Source organism: Lissotriton helveticus, chromosome 7 (assembly GCF_964261635.1).
Source record: "Lissotriton helveticus chromosome 7, aLisHel1.1, whole genome shotgun sequence".
Classification (NCBI taxonomy): domain Eukaryota; kingdom Metazoa; phylum Chordata; class Amphibia; order Caudata; family Salamandridae; genus Lissotriton; species Lissotriton helveticus.
This window is the reverse complement of record NC_136068.1, coordinates 1,247,911,060-1,247,928,353: the sequence shown is the minus strand read 5'-3', so window position 1 is coordinate 1,247,928,353 and position 17,294 is coordinate 1,247,911,060. Positions and strand designations below refer to the sequence as shown.

Genomic DNA, 17,294 nt, shown 5'->3' with positions numbered 1-17,294 from the left:
ACCTTGATAATAGCAAGGTTTATCTGCGATAATTTCTGACGGTAAAAAAATCTTTGCAATGCATTGTTAGGGATAAATATCGCTTAACTTTGGTAATATGCCCCAACGTCTGTTAACGTTCGATTGGAAGGAAATCAGGAAGTGTTGAAAAACATTGTCTGCGCCATCTTGTCTTTTTTCAAATGCCACACTTTTGTCGTGCACGGCAGCCATTTTAGATGCCTTGACCAGACCCACTCTGTGCACGCTGTCGATCCTTAGCATGGCTCCCCACCCTCGCAAGCATCTCACCCAGGCAGTGGGCACCCCCGCTCTCTGTCTTATGCATGGGTAATAAACCTCCCCCCATCTGCGCTGCTCTTCCCTGAGAATCACACCCTGTGCCCGCCCGACACCTCCCTTTCGCCCTATTCACTACCGCACCCTCTGACACTCCTTTTCCTCTGTGTCCGATTGTCCAGGCCGGTCCTAGACTATCAGCTAGCCCTGCAGATGTAGTTTATGGCCACAGCTGTAAAGAATCACCCCTCTTCAAAGGAGTTATAGTAGATCAAGGCCCACACTCGACGAGATCCGTCACAGCAGAAGCGTTGCTATTATCTGAAAACCATCCTGTATTGTGATTGGGGAGGGGACCGAGCGTGAAGCGGAAGATTCCAGGGATGACTCTTTGTACATCAAAGTTTTTACAATTATGTGTCACATTAAAAATATATAGCACTCCGACAAAGTAGTAAGATTATAAAACTTTAATAATTTATAAATATATACAAGAAAACAAAAATAGTAATAACATATAAACATTTTTAGGGAAAAACAACGAAGTAGCGGTCGGCTGTGCGAATAGTCCCAACGCAGCACAACGTCCAGATTTCCGGCGTGGGGCGTCGCGGGGGGTGGGTCATCAGTAGCAAACTGTTGTGCGAATAGGCCGAAGGCAGCACAACGCGCCAAGATCCGGATGTCACCGTGGTGGTTTCATAGTTGAGAGGCACTTCATCTGCAGTGGGGCGCCGAGATCTGGATGGCACCGAGGTGATGTCTAGCAAGTTGCTGTACTGGTGTGGTCATTCTACAATGCTGAAAGTCGGCGTGGGTCGCCCCATTAGCCTGTGAGATGGCTGTTCTTTGGATTTGGGCCTGGTCCACTAAAATGGCCCTGGGACACCTTAGAACTCGGACGCTTGATTTTTTTTTCCTTTCCTGTACATGCAAAAAAAGGTAAATGCCCGGTACGTTACACGCTTCATCTGCCACGATGAACTCTCCAGAGGAACCGAAAAAAAATATAGTTGTGGTAACTATACCATGCATCGTCATATGGAGAGGTGGCACCAATTAATTATAGTGCTGCATAAAAGAGAGATTTGGAGGAGAACCCCTGACCTGCTAGTACATTCATCAAAGAAGTGGCACTGAGAGCTTCAGAGGCAAGGGAAACGGTCCCAAATATTTAGAAGAACTTTGGAAAGATTAAAATGACATGTTTAGATTGTGGCAAATTAATTTCATGTGGACAGATGAGTGTTACTCTAATAAATACAGCATATGAATATCATCATAGTCGATGGTTGGTAGAGACATTTTGACTATATCCTGGACCTGCCCGTCCTCGCCCAAAATGGCGCCGGAATAAATGGGACTCGTAACTCCTTGTTGTGTACTGGTTGCAGAACCTTGAAATCACGAGATACGTATGCAGTTTTGAAGCACATGGCGGGCGGGGACGAGAATTGATTGAATATTTCGACATCCCTATTGATATTAAGTTCTGATGTGTTATTGATTACTGTACTATTGAAAGTTCGAATTAACGTCACCCATGGTACTTGCCCGCAAATGTATATCTAGATAATTTTATTGTAACTGGCCCTGTCGTATTTTAATTATAAAATGTACGTCCACCGATTCCGTAACTGTTAGACACTTTAGTTCTTGCAACCTAATGGCCCGCCCGTTACGTTCCTCTACAGTGTAAATGTCTACTCATCATATACGATTACAGTTTGCTCTGTGGCAGGCCCACGTGGTTATAGGCTCGTATTTGTATAATGAAATTTTCACAATAAAGGTTTTTAAAAGAAAACATGGTAGTAGTATATACATTGGTAAAGTTTTTAATAATAGTGACTGTTTTAGAATCATTAAAAGGCAAGTGAAATAAAGCAGACCAATTACATGAAGGGTAAAAGGTATAATACGAAGGAACGCAGTAAAGATAAATGGTCAAGGGCTGTTGTGTTTTCTATTCCTGCAACATAAAGTGATCGATAAGAATCTCATATTCAGGCGTATCGGCGACTAAGACAGCAGGTCGACCCTCTTTTGCTCAACGGCTCCGTCATGGGACGAAGAAACGCTCTTTTTCTCAAAAAAAGAATATATTTTACTTGCAGGACAGTTGTAAAATTTCCGGGAAAGTACATTAGCCTGGAACATTATAACATATATTTAAGAAAAAATAATGTTCGGAAGTAATGAAAAGCCTTTCATCATTACAATAAGAAAAGTAAAATGAACCAATGAAAAGTTTTATTAACAAGTCACATGACTTGTTATGCTTACGTTACACGCTGCGCGCCCCGGATGACTTCCGGATGCGCTAACGCGGCGCGTCATATGACGCATTACGCGACAACGCAGGTACAGAATATAGTCAAAATGTCTCCACCAACCAGCGGTCGGAACACAACCCCTTTCAGCAGGCTAAATAGTTCTGTTAAATGACAACAGAAGGGACAGGCAACAAGAACCATCAGTCAAAGAGGGGAGGGCTAGTTCTTCTCTACCGGGTTACATTGGGGCGCTACCGGAACTGATCGAATTGGTAGTCTACAGTGTTTCTGGATGTTTCAGACTGAAGCTGGGGTTAGCATGAGAGCAGCACCATTTCGTAGCTCCGTCGTGGTCATTCCGCAACCAATCATGGCAGCCGTTCTTTATCGTTATTTTGGGCGGGGTGGGTGGCGGAGCCGAGCTGTTTTGCAGCCATCATTGTGTGGAGTTCAGTTCATCTCACTAGTTTTGTATTTGTAATGAGGGGTTGTTCCTAATGTTTCTATTTTAGCGAGGTCAAAAAGAGATCCCATTAGTGGCCTACTGATTTTGCTCGATTCCTTTTCTTTTTTTTTACACGATTTTTCGTTATCTGCAAAGACTAAACAGAGTATTGCGACTCTGTGTTTGTTTGTAAATAGAGAATGAACCAAAGAGAACTAATTCTAAAACAGTAAATACTTGGATAACAATCAATCAAATGGAGAGAGAAGCAGGCACGACGGATTACAACGGGGGCAAAGGCCTGCGTTAACTACCTTTCACTATCTGCAAAGAGAGAGTACTCCTAATAGAAATTAGGGGGGGGGGCACCATTCAAAGCAGATCAGTGTGCATAAACACGAAAATGTTTTCACTTACCACGTACTTGACATTCGACAGCTTATGATATTTGCTATTAAAAAACCATTGAAATTCACTGAAAAAACCATAGGTTATAGACCATATATAGTTAGGAATTAGCATTTACAAAACCTTGAAAATTCACTGAAAAAACCATAGGTTATAGACCATATATAGTTAGGAATTAGCATTTAAAAAACCTTATTTTACTCACACAAAACCATTGAAATTCCATATATAGTTAGTTGCACTAACTATATATCGCGCACCCGCAATCCACTGCTGATCATGTCACATATTACATCATTCATGACATGGTCAGTGACATCACTGATGACATCACTGATGACATCTCAAATGACATCACTGATGACATCACTGATGACATCTCATTTGACATCATTCTTGTGCTAATACGATAAATCTCTTCAGACTCTAATATAACCTTAGATACACTCAGTGTATACAGACACTCACACACTGCCACTCATCCATGGAGTTACTCACACACCCAGTCAGTCATGCAAAGAAACAATCTCACCTCCATTTCTTCAACTATACAGTTAAACACACCTTACTTATTGAAACATATACTAACACATATTTACTCTCTTATACAATCCCTGATACAAGTTCACAATGATCGATACAACCACTCACTCATTCAGTGGCTCTCATGCACAGTTATTTATATATGCCAACTCTCACATGTACTGTGTTTTACATATGTACTTACTATGACATGTAGCATTGAGATATCCATTCACTCATCAATACACTCATGCACACAGTCAACTGCCCATGTAGCTGTTTCCACATGCACTCTTGAACTCATACACCTAGTGAATAAACTGCTCACACATCTATGCATAGAGTCACACACCTTCCAGCCACCCCCACACAAACTCAATCTCCCATAGAAATACTTGGGCAACCAATTAATAACACATATAGCCTCTCGTATAGCTAATGATCAACACATGCAGCAGTTTACAGAACAACAGACATAATGATGCACAAATTAAGACAGTTTAGTCACTAACCCATGCATTCAGTGAGACACATTTAATCACTCACTCATACAGTCAGTCACGCACCTACTAAATCCTTCATCCAGACACTTATACATCCACTCATTCTTCAATATGTAAGACATATTTTAACTTTACAGAAACATACAGTCACTGGATGTTGTCATCAGTGATGTCATCAGTGATGTCATTTGAGATGTCATCAGTGATGTCATCAGTGATGTCACTGACCATGTCATGAATGATGTAATATGTGACATGATCAGCAGTGGATTGCGGGTGCGCGATATATAGTTAGTGCAACTAACTATATATGGAATTTCAATGGTTTTGTGTGAGTAAAATAAGGTTTTTTAAATGCTAATTCCTAACTATATATGGTCTATAACCTATGGTTTTTTCAGTGAATATATATATATATATATATATATATATATATATATATATATATATATATATATATATATATATATATATATATATATATATGACCTACTGGCGGTCGCCAATAGGTATATATAGTTAGGATTTTTTGGAATAGGGATTTCTGAAAATTCTATGTTGAATAACTTTGGCATTGATGGACGGAATTGGCTGAAATGTTCAGGAAAATGGCACATTTTGTTTCTGAGCGCCCCCTGAAAGTTTGGGGGGCTTTCGTCAAGCGGGGGCTGAGAAAAAAGGGGGGTCCCAAAACATGTTTTTAACATTGAGTTTTCCATAGGGTGGTTGGACTCACTTTTAGCTCGAACGGCTGAATGGATTTCTATGAAACTTGGCAAAATTGTAGAGACTGTTTGCCCGATGTGCCTTTGCTAGGTCTCAAGATATGTGCTCCAGTGGATTTTGAGAAATTAACGTTCAAAAAAATATATATATCTGTGCAGCGTCCCGGTTAGCGCCCCGGTTCGCGTACCAGACGCGTACCGGAACTTCGCGAGGAGAAGCGGAGTGGCTCTCCGGTGACTGTCAACATTCTAAACAGTCCGGAGCGGCCGCCATCTTGTCCCTCGGTAGGATCGAGAGACAAGAGGTGGAAATAAACGAAGGGGGAAATGAATGAAAGGGGGCAAGGTAGACCCTTCCTGACCCCCTAGGATTGATGTGGGGGCTATTAAAGGCCCCCGCGGGGCAAACAAATAAAATAATTATTTTTTGATTTTTCGCGGTGGAAGCGCTACCCGGTAGGCGAACCGGGTAGCTCACCGGTAGCGTAACGGGAGTCCGCCATCTTGTGTTTCGGACGAATTTAGTCACAAGATGGAGGATAAACAATGTTGGGAATGGGTATAAGGGGGCACGGGAGACATATCCTGACCCCCTAGGTTTTCTAAGGGTGGCTGAGGAGGCCAATATATGTAAAAAAAAAACCTTTTTTTTCAAATTTTCGCACGGTTAGCGCCCGGTCCGCGCACCGGGTAGCGTTCCGGAAAGCGTAACAAGGGGAAAACCAAGGGAAATATTAAAATAATATTTTAGAGTGCTTTGAGGTAGGGTAGCTCTGAACTGAGCTGTTGTGTTGTGTGGGTGATGTAAGTACCAACATGTAGGTACCAATGAAGAGTCTAAAATTCAATGTACACCGTCTCCTCTGTAGATATTTTGTATGTTCTAATATGGGTTATTTAAATGTAAATGTGTGGAAAAGCACTTCATGCTTTAAAGCAATTGTATTTTTGAACTGATTGTTCTTTCCTCTTTGTTTTTTTTTCCCCACACTCTTCTTCAGCATGAGGTGTTGATAAATTTGTTCCCTCAAAAAATGTATATACATAAAAAAATTATATTAAATACATATAAAATATATTTTTCCTTTAAAAGAAAAATACATTTTACAGCTTTTGATATTTGCTATTAAAAAACCATTGAAATTCACTGAAAAAACCATAGGTTATAGACCATATATAGTTAGGAATTAGCATTTACAAAACCTTGAAAATTCACTGAAAAAACCATAGGTTATAGACCATATATAGTTAGGAATTAGCATTTACAAAACCTTATTTTACTCACACAAAACCATTGAAATTCGCATATATAGTTAGTTGCACTAACTATATATCGCGCACCCGCAATCCACTGCTGATCATGTCACATATTACATCATTCATGACATGGTCAGTGACATCACTGATGACATCACTGATGACATCTCAAATGACATCACTGATGACATCACTGATGATAACATCCAGTGACTGTATGTTTCTGTAAAGTTAAAATATGTCTTACATATTGAAGAATGAGTGGATGTATAAGTGTCTGAATGAAGGATTTAGTAGGTGCATGACTGACTGTATGAGTGAGTGATTAAATGTGTCTCACTGAGTGCATGGGTTAGTGACTAAACTGTCTTAATTTGTGCATTATTATGTCTGTTGTTCTGTAAACTGCTGCATGTGTTGATCAGTAGCTATATGAGTAACTATATGGGTTATTGATTGGTTGCCCAAGTATTTGTATGGGAGACTGAGTGTGTGTGTGGGTGGCTGGGAGGTGTATGACTCTGTGCATAGATGTGTGAGCAGTTGATTCACTAGATGTATGGGTTCAAAAGTGCATGTGGAAACAGCTGTATGGGCGGTTGACTGTGTGCATGAGTGTATTGGTGAGTGAATGGATATCTCAGTGCTGCATGTCAAAGTAAGTACATATGTAAAACACAGTACATGTGAGAGTTGACATATATAAATAACTGTGCATAAGAGCCAGTGAATGTGTGAGTGGCTGTATGGATCATTGTGAACTTGTATCAGGGATTGTATAAGAGAGTAAATATGTGTTAGTATATGTTTGAATAAGTAAGGTGTGTATAACTGTATAGTTGAGGAAATGGAGGTGTGATTGATTCTTTGCATGACTGACTAGGTGTGTGAGTAACTCCATGGATGAGTGACAGTCTGTGAGTGTCTGTTTACACTGAGTGTATCTAAGGTTATATTAGAGTCTGAAGAGGTTCATCGTATTATCTCATGAATGATGTCATCAGTGATGTGATCAGTAATGTCAAATGAGATGTCATCAGTGATGTCATCAGTGATGTCATTTGAGATGTCATCAGTGATGTCATCAGTGATGTCATTTGAGATGTTATCAGTGATGTCATCAGTGATGTCATTTGAGATGTCTTCAGTGATGTCATCAGTGATGTCACTGACCATGTCATGAATGATGTAATATGTGACATGATCAGCAGTGGATTGCGGGTGCGCGATATATAGTTAGTGCAACTAACTATATATGCGAATTTCAATGGTTTTGTGTGAGTAAAATAAGGTTTTGTAAATGCTAATTCCTAACTATATATGGTCTATAACCTATGGTTTTTTCAGTGAATATATATATATATATATACACAAAAATGTAAGTACAGCTGCCTCTTGCACTGAGAGGCCCACTGGTGGGTGACAGTGAACAGTGCAGTACTACATTTCCCATAATGCAATTAAAAAACAGGCTGAGCCTTTGTGTAAAAAAAAAAGTATATATATATATATATATATATATATATATATGTTAATTACTCCCTTACAAACCAGGAATGACGACGCCATTTGTGGTGCACCAAATCTCTTTTTTTGGCTTCAGTCAAACGTGTTTTGGAGCACTGTGCCCCTTGCTCACCGACAATAAAGTTTAGAAAGTGGGCATTTTTTTGACTGTGGCATTGTGGGGATTGAAGTCCTGATAATTACATCCGTTGATGGTGGCACTAATTTCTGTCATCATTTCAAGCCAGTGGATGGGCCGCAGCTAACAGCGTCTCCCCTCAATCCCGTGTGTGTGGCCCACAGGTTGGCGTGGAGTATTCCAAGCCACATGTCCCTCTTCGCTCTTCGGGCAGTGCGCGACTCAGCGGCCGGGCAGCCGCTTAACATCAAAGCTCCAATTACCAGTTCCCACTAGTTGAGTCAGCACACGACCGCACAAGAAAGGTGGTAAGCCTTTAATCAGGGTATGGGAAGGCTTCTGTTCTCTGCTAGGATAAGACAGTCAATTCCTCTGCCTGACGCGTTTCGTAATTCTTACTTCCTCAGAGGCTTGTGGAGTTAAATGCGTGCATCATGGTTTCAGTCCCTTTAATGTTATTGATTACGCCCTCGGATTGGCCAGTCAAATGACTGTTGCATTGTGGGGATTGAAGTCCTGATAATTACATCCGTTGATGGTGGCACTAATTTCTGTCATTATTTCAAGTGTGCTGACTCAACTAGTGGGAACTGGTAGTTGGAGCTTATATATATATATATATATATATATATTCACTGAAAAAACCATAGGTTTCACACCAGTTATCGTTAGGAATTAGCATTTAAAAAAACAAATAAATTCACTGAAAAAACCATAGGTTTTACACCAGTTATAGTTAGCTGGAAATTTTACTCGCATAAAACCATTGAAATTCCCACGTTATAGTTAGTTGGACTCACTATAACTTGCGCGTGCAATGCACTGCTGATGACGTCACATTTTACATCACTCATGACATGGTCAGTGACATCACTCATGACATCACTGATGACACCATCCAGTGAATGTGTGTCTTTCTGAAAAATAAATATGTGTTATATATGTATATGTAAAAGTTGATGGAAGAATAAATGTTTAAATAAGTGTTTATATGGATGTTTTTATTTTTTAAATTGATTGGTTAACTGGTTTATTAAGTGTATCTTAGTGAATACATATATTAGAGAGTAATGTTTAAATATTTAAATATATGTATTAGTGTTTCACTTTGTGTATAAGTGGCTGCATGGGTTGGTGAGTAGGTACATGTGTATGTATATAGGTTATTAGATGTTTTTCTTAGTATCAGTATGAGTGTTTGTATGGTTTGGTGGAGGTATTACTTAGCACATAGATGCATGAATGACTGACTCTCTCTTTGTATGTGTTTTGAAGACAGCATATGTGCAGGACTGTATGGGTGGATGACTGTGTATATGTGTGTGTTACTGAGTGAATGAGTGTCTCACTAGTTTCTTTATCAGTAACTACATATGTTTTAATCTAGTGTATGTGAATATTGATGTATATAAGTGAGTATATCTGAGAGTAAGAGATTGTAAGAGTTCCTATTTAAATTAGTATGTGTTTCTATAAGTGATTCTTTAAGAGAGTAAATATGTGTAAGTTTCCTTAGAAGTAAAGTGGTAGTGTGTGTATAGCTGTATATGCAAATAAATGGTTGTTGAATAGTTAATTTGCATGTGTGAGTATGTGTGTGAGTAACTTTTCGATGACTGTCAGTGTGTAACAGGATGTATAGGTGTATCACTACATATGATGAGTCAGTATATGTATGAGTGACTATATTGAACTGTTGGTGAATGAGTGCATGTGTATATAGATGGTGGAATTATTGAATTGGTTGTTGTAAGTGGTATGGCTATCTCCATTTTTTTGTAAATTGTAGTTTCTATTTTTGAATATTTGTTTCAAGGGTTACATTACAATGAAAGGAGGTCTGTCACTCTGTCACAAGGATGGTATCATCAGTGATGTCATGAGTGATGTCACTGACCATGTCATAAGTGATGTAATATGTGACGTCATCAGCAGTGCATTGCACGCGCAAGTTATAGTGAGTCCAACTAACTATAACGTGGGAATTTCAATGGTTTTATGCGAGTAAAATTTCCAGCTAACTATAACTGGTGTAAAACCTATGGTTTTTTCAGTGAATTTAATAGTTTTTTTAAATGCTAATTCCTAACTATAACTGGTGTGAAACCTATGGGTTTTTCAGTGAATTTCAATGGTTTTTTAATAGCAAATCTTAATAGGTATAGAAAGTGAAACATTTTAAAACGAATTTTATATTGTATAAATATGAAAACAAATATATATATATTTTTTAATTTGTAACCCGGGGGCGTTCCCGGGGCGCGTACCGGTGAACGCACGGGTAAGCGCAATGTTACAGCGCGCCCCCGGGCACGTACCGGGGAGCGTCCCGTTAGCGCTATTCTCGCGAACGAAAACAGCATCGTGACGTTTCGCGTAACCGCGTGATGCGTCATATGACGCACAGCGTAATCGCAACCGAAAGCACGCGATCGCGTACGATCGCGAAACGTCCTGACGCGCTTACGCTACGCACCCGTGGGCACGCCCCGGAGGGCGACTACGGGCGCGCCCCGGGGCGCGTAGCGTAAGCGCATCGGGTCATGTGACCTGAAAATAACACTTTCTATTGGTGCAGAACAGTTTTGGTTTCCAAATGAGTATAGCCTGGGTCTTGTGACCAGCCTGGATCTTGTGACCTGAAAATAACACTTTCTATTGGTGCAGAACAGTTTTGGTTTCCAAATGAGTAAAGCCTGGGTCTTGTGACCTGAAAATAACACTTCTGATTGGTTCAGCACAGTTTTTTTTCCAAATGATAAAAAACCCCACCTTTCTTCCTTACTCTGACTTTGTCCTTTGACTGAGGAAGACCTGTTTCATCTACAGAGACAATTCTTTTTAACTTTGAAATGGCTACTGTAGCAGCAACAGCTGGAGCATCTGCACCACCACCACCACCACCACCACCAAGAGCACCACCACAACAATACATTGGTGGTGAAGAAGAGGAGGAGGAGGAAGTGGAAGAGGAGGAGGGGAGAAGTTGGCTGCCTGAAGAAAATACCCCATACAAGCCAAAAGAACACATTGTATGGGAGTTTTTTTCTCTTCCAGAGGGCAAGAAAAAAGTTAATGCGGCCAAGGTAACATGTCGAATCTGTGGTGCAGAACTCTCAAGGGGCAATCCAGATAAAAAATATAATATTAATAATATTCATTTGGTAATCATTCCATGATTCGGCATATGACCCGGAAGCACCCTATCTTTCAGTTTTCAACTATCTCAATCTACCAATCATTGCTTGTGATTTAAGAGCACTGAAACTCCACAGGTTTTTTTTTGCAAACTCCTACTGTTCCAACTGCCATTTTATTCCTACACTTCATCTCACTGCACCAGAACCTCCTCTACCATGTATTCTGTCTGGATTATTGGACATAGCTATATCCACTGGGCTCAAAGGTATGCAGCTACCAGAAATTTTCACAACCTTGATTTACCAAATGTGAACATTAAATGGATTGGCCAGAGAGGATTGAAATGTCACCAATTGATACCATCGGTGAAAACCTTTTTGCATTTGCCACACCCTAACCTCATAATTCTGCCCTGTGGTGGAAATGACTTAGGCACTTTGACTGGGGTAGGTCTGGAAATGCTTTTAAAGGACACCTTTGAACAATTGATGGCACTTTTTCCTCAAACTGCCTTGGTATTTTCCAATATATGCCAAAGGCAGAAATGGAAGTGGTCCAACCAATTTTGTCCACAATTTGAGAAAGCACGGAAACATGTGAATAAATCTGTTTCTGCTTACAAAAGAGACTATGGAATGGGTTCAATATACAAAAACAACTTGCGTTACAACATGCAAGATATCTACAGAGGAGATGGTGTGCACTTTTCAGATGAGGGGAATAGAATATTCCTCCTGAATTTAAGACTGTGCATTGGTACCTACTTGTAGGTACCTAAATCAGCCACAGAACCCAAAAGCTCTTTTCAGAGCTACCCTACCTCTGATCACTCCAAATGATTATCTTTTTCTAACTTTTTTCACTATTTTTCACCAAAGTACGCTCCCCGGTACGCTTCCCGGTGCGCGTACCGGGCGCTCCCCCCGCGAAAATTTAAAAATATATATATATTTTTTGGCCTATATGGGCTTCCTAAGACCCCCTCAGAAAACCTAAAGGGTCAGGGAGTGCCTACCGTGCCCCCTTATACCCATTCCCAACGTTGTTTGTCCGCCATTTTCTGACTCAAAACTACCGAAACACAAAATGGAGGACTCCCGTAGCGCTGCCGGTACGCGTACCGGGGCGCGTACCGGGAAGCGCTCCCAAAAATTTTTAAAAGTTAATTTACATAAAAACCACTGGAGACACTTTCACCAAATATAGAATAGGCCATACCACATACCAGTCCCTACCATTTTCCCAAATTTGGTGGAATTCCATTGAGCCATTTGAGCTGTAGCACTGTCTAAATATCCTGAGGTAAATTACTTCACAAAAACACATCTGAAGTGTTAGAATTGACAACCAATTAAAATGTTACTTTCATTTTCTACTTTTTTTTCCTGACATTTGATTGGTTATGTACATGAATATATATAAAGAAAGAGTGGAAAACCCAGCCATTTTGACTACTACCTCCTGAAGTAGATTTCAAGAACATTTTCACTAAGAACTTAAACTGCTTTTTGAAAGGTAAGTTGTTATTTTGAAAACTGAAGTATGTTGTGCACTTTAAGTAAATTTGGAAAACTTTTTCTGATACTTTTATACTATCCCACTGTAATAGTTATAGATTTAGATAGACTTCTCTGTTATAGTTATGGATGGATTTAGGCTTGTCTTGTATAATTATGAATTTAATTAGGCTTCATCACATACACTTTTTTATATTTCTACTTCCAGTCTGATACCATACACTACCCAAAGATAAATTCACTGTTAAAAAATCCAAACTACCTGTCTGAACTTAAATCCAACAGTGCCATATTTCTACTGTTTTTTTAATGCATATTTCAGCACAAAAATGGAAGGAGAACAAAACGTTTCCTTTGGAATTGTCCTAGAGACGAACAATGAAGAAATCATTGAACCCAATGACTTGGAATTCATGGATAAATCACAAGACCATGAACTTCTACAATGTGTAGAATCTGTGGATTTGCTCATTAAAAATGAGGACGTTTCTGACAGTCAAATGATAGAAGTTTTGTTTAACTTAGAAAAAGAATCTGAAAAATAAATATATATTTAATAATTCTAAAATTGTTTGAATCATTATTCATTTTTATATGTAATTCTTAAACTAGTACCAAATTGATTATAATGTAAAGTCAGACTTATAGTATACTGTACAACTTTTTTGTGTTACATAGTAATTTTGCTCATAGATACTTCCTTTCTCCCACTATATTATCTCCAATGTGTATTTGACATCGCTTTTTCATCTCCTGCCTCCATGTTCTTTCTGCTTTCCTGACAGACTATGGTATGGATTCCATATACCACAATAACTTCTATAACAACATGCTAGATATCTACATAAAAAAAGGTGTACATTGAATTTAAGACTCTGCATTGGTACCTACATGTTGGTACTTAAATCACCCACACAACGCAACAACTCTATTCAGAGATACCCTACCTCTAAGCACTTTAAATTATTATTTTACTGTTTCACTAGGTTTTCCCCATGGTACGCTCCCCGGTGCGCATTCCGGGCGCTCCCCCGTGAAAATCCCCCAAAAATTTTAAATTTTTTTGTCCGCGGGACCCTTTTATGGCCCCCACATGAAACCTATGGGGGCAGGGGAGGTGTACCCTGCCCCCTTTTGGTCATTTCCCCCTTTTGTTTTTAGCCACCTCTTGTGTCTCGGTCCTACCAATACGCTTCTCCTCGCGAAGTTCCGTTACGCGTCTGGTACGCGAACCGGGGCGCTTACCGGGACGCTGTCACAGATATATATATTTTTTTGAATGTTAATTTCTCAAAATCCACTGGAGCACATATCTTGAGACCTAGCAAAGGCACATCGGGCAAACAGTCTCTACAATTTTGCCAAGTTTCATAGAAATCCATTCAGCCGTTCGAGCTAAAAGTGAGTCCAACCGTCCTATGGAAAACTCAATGTTAAAAACACGTTTTGGGACCCCCCTTTTTTCTCGGCCCCCGCTTGACGAAAGCCCGCCAAACTTTCAAGGGACGCTCAGAAACAAAATGTGCCATTTTCCTGAAAATTTCAGCCAATTCCGTCCATCAACGCCAAAGTTATTCAACATAGAATTTTCAGAAATCCCTATTCAAAAAAATCCTAACTATATATACCTACTGGCGACCGCCAGTAGGTAATATATATATATATATATATATATATATATATATATATATATATATTACCTACTGGCGGTCGCCAGTAGGTATATATAGTTAGGATTTTTTCTCTATGGGTTTTTTGAAAATTCTATGTCTAATAACTTTGGCGTTTGTGGACGGAATTGGCTGAAATTTTCAGGAAAATGGCACATTTTGTTTCTGAGCAGCCCCTGAAAATTGGGGGGGGGTTCGTCCAGGGGGGGTTGAGAAAAAAGGGGGGTCCCAAAACGTGTTTTTAACATTGAGTTTTCCATAGGGCGGTTGGCCTCACTTTTAGCCCGAACGGCTGAATGGATTTGCACGAAACTTGGCAAAATTGTAGGGACTGGTAGCCCGATGTGCCTTTTGTAGGTCTCAATATATGTGCTACAGTGGATTTTGAGAAATTAACGTTTAAAAAAAGATATATATCTGTAACAGCGGACCGGGCAGCGCTCCAGGACGCGTACTTTTCGCGCAACGGAGCTTTGTGAAGCGAAGCTGATTGGTTCTCCGGCGTCTGTCAACATTCCAAACAGTCCGTAGCGGCCGCCATCTTGTCTCACGGTAGGATCGAGAGACAAGAGGAGGCCAAAGCGAAGGGGCAAATGACCATAAGGGGGAATAGTAGATCCTCGCTGACCCCCTAGGTTTGATGTGGAGGTTTTAAAAGGGCCCCGCGGGGCAAAAAAAAAAAATAATAATAATAATCGAACGGCTGAATGGATTTGCACGAAACTTGGCAAAATTGTAGGGACTGGTAGCCCGATGTGCCTTTGCTAGGTCTCAATATATGTGCTTCAGTGGATTTTGAGAAATTAACGTTCAAAAAAAGATATATATCTGTAACAGCGCACCGCTTCGCGTACTTTTCGCGTTACGGAGCTTTGCGAAGCGAAGCTGATTGGCTCTCCGGTGTCTGTAAACATTCCAAACAGTACGTAGCGGCCGCCATCTTGTCTCTCGGTAGGATCGAGAGACAAGAGGAGGCCAAAGCGAAGGGGCAAATGACCATAAGGGGGCATAGTAGATCCTCGCTGACCCCCTAGGTTTGATGTGGAGGTTTTAAAAGGGCCCCGCGGGGCAAAAAAAAAAAATAATAAAAATAATCGAACGGCTGAATGGATTTGCACGAAACTTGGTAAAATATTAGGGACTGGTAGCCCGATGTGCCTTTGCTAGGTCTCAATATATGTGCTTCAGTGCATTTTGAGAAATTAACGTTCAAAAACAAGATATATATCTGTAACAGCGCTCCGCTTCGCGGAGATAAAATTATATCTGTATTACCTAGCTGTTGCTAACACCAGTTAGCGACGGCTAGTAGGAGATAGCGACCATCTTGGGCCCCACTTTGCATGTGAGTGATATTTATCACTAATGACATGCAAAGTGGGCATGCCAAGATGTTAGCGACTGGAAACAGTCGCTAACATCGCTATCTCCTATTATCAACTTTTGGAAATATTCGAGATAAGCGCGAATATCTCCAAAAAGTAACAGCTGCCCTGAGCAGTTCTTAGCCATGTTATCCAATGGGAGGTGGATAACATGGCTAAGAGCATTAGCTCGGTAATGCATGAATATCGCTGAGTTTTCAGCGATATTAATGCATTGCGGTCGTTTTTTATCGTATTTGCGATAAACCTTGATAATAGCAAGGTTTATCTGCGATAATTTCTGACGGTAAAAAAATCTTTGCAATGCATCGTTAGGGATAAATATCGCTTAAATTTGGTAATATGCCCCAACGTCTGTTAACGTTCGATTCGAAGGAAATCAGGAAGTGTTGAAAAACATTGTCTGCGCCATCTTGTCTTTTTTCAAATGCCACACTTTTGTCGTGCACGGCAGCCATTTTAGATGCCTTGACCAGACCCACTCTGTGCACGCTGTCGATCCTTAGCATGGCTCCCCACCCTCGCAAGCATCTCACCCAGGCAGTGGTCACCCCCGCTCTCTGTCTTATGCATGGGTAATAGACCTCCCCCCATCTGCGCTGCTCTTCCCTGAGAATCACACCCTGCGCCCGCCCGACACCTCCCTTTCGCCCTATTCACTACCGCACCCTCTGACACTCCTTTTCCTCTGTGTCCGATTGTCCAGGCCGGTCCTAGGCTATCAGCTAGCCCTGCAGATGTAGTTTATGGCCACAGCTGTAAAGAATCACCCCTCTTCAAAGGAGTTATAGTAGATCAAGGCCCACACTCGATGAGATCCGTCACAGCAGAAGCGTTGCTATTATCTGAAAACCATCCTGTATTGTGATTGGGGAGGGGACCGAGCGTGAAGCGGAAGATTCCAGGGATGACTCTTTGTACATCAAAGTTTTTACAATTATGTGTCACATTAAAAATATATAGCACTCCGACAAAGTAGTAAGATTATAAAACTTTAATAATTTATAAATATATACAAGAAAACAAAAATAGTAATAACATATAAACATTTTTAGGGAAAAACAACGAAGTAGCGGTCGGCTGTGCGAATAGTCCCAACGCAGCACAACGTCCAGATTTCCGGCGTGGGGCGTAGCGGGGGGTGGGTCATCAGTAGCAAACTGTTGTGCGAATAGTTCCAAGGCAGCAGAACGCGCCGAAATCTAGATGACACGAAAGTGATGTCTAGTAAGTTGCCACCCAGCAAATAACGGCGTGGGGCGTCGCGGGGGGTGGGTCATCAGTAGCAAACTGTTGTGCGAATAGTTCCAAGGCAGCAGAACGATGGCACCAAGGTGATGTCCAGTAAGTTGCCGCACTGGTTTTGGTATCCTACAATGCTGCTCCGAATAACGGCGTGGGGCGCCCCGGGGGAGGCGGCGTGAACGGGCCTCTCCAGGTGGAGTGTCATCTGTTGTAGTGGGGCGCCCCTTTACCGTTTCAGTTGCCATTCCGTCCGTTTTTGGTCCACTGTGTCAAAAG

At 40.8% G+C, this 17,294-nt stretch overlaps 1 protein-coding gene across 1 annotated transcript in view; it reads right to left on the bottom strand.

The window, feature by feature from the left end:
* CA10 (carbonic anhydrase 10 (inactive)) overlaps positions 1–17,294 on the bottom strand; it is a 964,183-nt gene that overhangs the window by 336,598 nt on the left and 610,291 nt on the right. The gene's annotated exons all lie outside the window — the stretch shown is intronic.